The following is a 4,250-nucleotide window of genomic DNA, read 5'->3' on the forward strand; positions in this document are numbered from 1 at the left end:
TCACTGACTAGGGTGGCATTCTTGTTAGCATGACTGGCAAGATCAATGCCAGCTCATCAGCACCATACCTTTGTTCTGGATCATGGGAAGAAACAATAAGCTGCTGGAAAATAAGTAAATTCTTTTCAAAGAAGTGATATGGAAGATGCACAAAAACATACACTTTCATAAGCTTGTCACAAGGCCTGTAGCCACTTTCCCAACTAACACTTGTATGTGTGGCTCTTTTCTTCCCTGGCTGCCTGAATATTGGCCACAATCATAAATGACATTAACTATCCAGAACAGGAAGTTCATGACCAACAGACTACTTCAGCAGGAATAAATGGTCATTGATGCCCTTCAGACTGGAAAGGGAATAGTGCCTAAGACAGAAATTTTGGAAAATCTTGCCAAAATGTATAAACACACACCAGATGTTATCTTTGTATTTGGGTTCAGAAGCCATTTTGGTGGTGGTAAGAGAACTGACTATGGTATGATTTTTGATTCCTTGGATTATGCAAAGAAAAATTAAGCTGAACATAGACTTTCAAGACATGGCCTGTATGAGAAGACAAGACCTCAAAAAAGTGAGAAAGGAACGCAAGAATAAACTTAAGAAAGTCAAGGAGACTGAAAAGGCCATTGTTGGCAAAAAGTGAGGTGGAGATTAGACCCACAGAAGGAGTAAAGATTCTTCAGTGGCTTTATCTTTGCTGATTGTGCAGATTTTTCACACGGGGATTAGTAAACTAAGAACTTTGATGTGTAAAAAAAATAAGTAAATAAAATGTGTGTGTGTGTGTGTGTGTATGACTTTCACTAATAAAAGGAGGGCATACAGAATGTGCAGAGAGGTGATTGGCAGAGAGGTGATTGGCAGAGAGGTGATTGGCAGAGCCATAGTCTGTACCAAATGCTAATTGCCTCTAGTTTCTAGGCTGTTCATTTGTTGGTTTTCGGGATTAGCTTAATTTCCTTCTCATGTATCATTTCATTCTGTGACAACTATTCTTACGTATGTCCCTCTTTAACAAAAAAGTGTCTCTGTGTGTGGAGGTCTCTGGCAGCTACTGTTCTAAAAGTGTCTCTGAGAGTGGTAAGGTTCTGCTACTACAAGGTCCCAGAGAAGTCAAACTTTCATTCTAAACTTGCAAATTTAGGATGCTAATGCCTTGAGTGGATATTATTTCCTGCCCCAGGCTCCAGAAAAAGGCAAGAACACTTGCTGCTAACCTGGACCAAGGAATACAGCTTTTCTATCCCTTTATTAAGTAGATGAAGACACAACTTATTTTACAAGCAAAGACAATCATGCTTGGATAATACATGTAAACTAGTGTCTGTCCCAGGAAAACCACTACATATGGTTAACTTCAGGCCCCTTAAGGCCCAGATCTATAAAAGTTTTTAGTTCTAACTGCCAGAATCACATATCCCCAAGTATTTTAAAAATGTATCTAAAGAGCAGGTGTAGCTTCTGAGGGTGGAAGTGCACGGAGCTGTGTGGAGGGCAGGACCAGAGCCCCCGCCATAAAGTATACAAGCAAGGTCTATGACTAGCATCAGATTGTCTGGCTGTAGGAAAGCCAGGTGTCACAACGGCACCCAGGGAGTGTCCTGAGGGACACCTTCTTCAAAAACCCTGTGCTTCCTGGAATCCATACCTTTTTTTTTAGTATCATATTAATTCCATCAATTATAAAATATTTTTCCATATTTTCTCACTGAGACTCTTAGGTTTTAATAAATATGGAGGGTTTTTTTATGTTTCATGAAATTCAAAAGTAATGTAAGCTGTAAAGGTGCTCACTGAATAGACTCTGCAAGGAGGATCCTAATGAGGAGAGTGATCTAAAAAGATGAAATGAATGGGAAGTCAAGGATGACCCCAGTGTGGTCAAAGATATAAAGACTTGGAAAAATAGTGCAGTCTTTTCTATAGGATATTACCCTCAATTCTGGCCTCAATGTTAAAAAAAATGAGATAAACAATTTCCAAAGAATTCAAATGACTGCCTGCAAATCCTGTGTCATATTTCCTTGATTCTAAGATACAGCTAATGTAAAATCAGTTATTGATATAATAACCCAATAAACAATAATAAATGACAATGATATATTATATGCATCATGTCTGTAATTAACAGATTGAACTTTGAACTTTTGCCTGCAAAAATATTCTTGTAATCTCTCTTGAATAAGAATAAATCCTGATAATCTAATGATATGTTCTTGTCTTTGTAAAAGAAATAGTGATAAAAAGTTTATGAATAGGCCGTTTCTACTCCACTTTCCTTTGGCCCTCAATTCAATTGTCACACAGACATACTCACTCATCTTCTATCCAAGGATTTTTGATTCACAGTGTAATAGGAGTGCTCATTCCTTTCCTTCCATGTGGTATGCACCACAATCCAGCCTAACATCTGTATCAGCACTGAGAGGATGTGTGTATGTGGGTGTGGGTGTGAGTAGTATACAAGGTATCTCTGAGTACATGGTGTGGGTTTGTATGTGTGTGCACTTACATAAGAAACAGAGAGTCAATGTTGAGATGTATTGACTGCTTTCTTAATGCTGTAGGGAATTGAATGTTTCCAGGTCACTGCTTGGTGACATAGCCGTGCAGTTGAGAGGTGGTGCATTGTCACTACTGACTATTTAAAGTGTAAGCATGTTTGTCATTGCTGATTTAAATATTATCGTGGGAATATGCATGAGGCAGATAATAAGTGACGTTGAGTTTGTGGGGACAGAAGGAATATGTACAAGAGAGAAACTCTAAGAGACAGGCTATTATAATGATAACATATCTGAGAGACAATGAGAGTGACAGGAATGGTATGTTGAAAAGAACTAGAGTATGAAGGACAAGGTGCATAGAACACTCAGGCTGCAAGTCTCAGAGATGGAGCGCATGTGAACGGCAGCACGAGTTGGGAGCAAACAGTACATGAAATAAGGTAAGGGTAGGAAAATAGGAATGTTTCAGCATTAGGAAAAGATAGGACCTAAACAAAAAATGCAACTTTAGGGAATTCATTTTTATAACCATGACTCTTTAGACAAAAAAATACAAACAAAAGAATTATTTGTTTTTTTTATGATAAGAGTAATTAAGTTGAATTGCATGGGAAATTTTCAGAAAACATAATTTTAAAAGCGGCAAATACAAAAACAAAAATAATCTACAGTATTTTACTCTATATATTCATTTTCAGCTGCCCAGAATAAAGGGAAGGTGTGGTGGCAGCCAAAAAAAACTGCATTTCTTTCCAGTGTTTACACATATACAAAGCTGAAACATTTGGTTTGGGAAAGCAGCATTCTGCCTCAGCTTTCCAGTGTGAAGGGGTTTGACACCATCCCCCCAGTGGCCGATGAAACAGTGGTCCATGTGAGCCTGATGCCCTTTCTCACTGCTCATTCAAAATTGTCTCTACATCCGTGTTGAATGCAGCCCTACTGTGTGTTTTCTTTTCTCTATTTCCATTATTCCTTCCACTCTTTGAGATTAAGGTCTGTGTCTTATTCACCATTATATCTTCAGAGGCAAAGAATTAATGAAGGGAAGAAGATGGAAATCCCATTTTAGGTCTTGGAACTGAAAGATTTTGCCTTGGACTGTGAGATAGATTTGCCCAGGAAGTTAGATATCCTGGATACAAAATCGTCATTCTAGGATGTCTGTACACATCTGCTGTGTTAACTGGTATGTCAGACAGCTGTTTGCTCTTTAGACCAAGCCTCTGTTCATAAGCATGAGCAAATGTGGGAGGCTTTCCCCCTTCATAATTTCAGAGATTGTAGTATAACAATATTCAGTCTTTAATTTTGCAGAATTTATAGACAAAGTTGTTTAGAATAAAAATTGAATAAAGCTAAGAGTGAAATTAATCACATTAGTGACACATGATCTCTTTTGTTTTTAAGATTTTATTTATTTATTTTTAGAGAGAGGGGAAGGGAGGAAGAAAGAGAAAGAAACATCAATGTGTGGTTGCCTCTCAGGTGCCCCCTACTGGGGTCCTGGCTCACAACCCAGGCATGTGCCCTGGCTGGGAAGTGAACTGGTGACCCTCTGGTTGGCACACCAGCACTCAATCCACTGTGCCACACCAACCAGGGCAAGACATGAACTCTTGATTTTTTTCTCATGAATTTTACATGTAGGTAAAGGGAAATATATGCCAATGAATTATTAACTTAGAACTGCTATGAAATATTATATATTCATATATTCAACAAATTATTTTTGACAGCAT

At 38.2% G+C, this 4,250-nt stretch overlaps 1 pseudogene; it reads left to right on the forward strand.

The window, feature by feature from the left end:
• The first annotated feature begins 265 nt into the window (after window positions 1-265).
• LOC123825136 lies at window positions 266-644 on the forward strand (annotated as a pseudogene).
• The last annotated feature ends 3,606 nt before the right edge of the window (window positions 645-4,250 follow it).

Source organism: Phyllostomus hastatus, unplaced genomic scaffold (assembly GCF_019186645.2).
Source record: "Phyllostomus hastatus isolate PE091 unplaced genomic scaffold, TTU_PhHast_1.1 phas_contig_62, whole genome shotgun sequence".
Taxonomy (NCBI): Eukaryota; Metazoa; Chordata; class Mammalia; order Chiroptera; family Phyllostomidae; genus Phyllostomus; species Phyllostomus hastatus.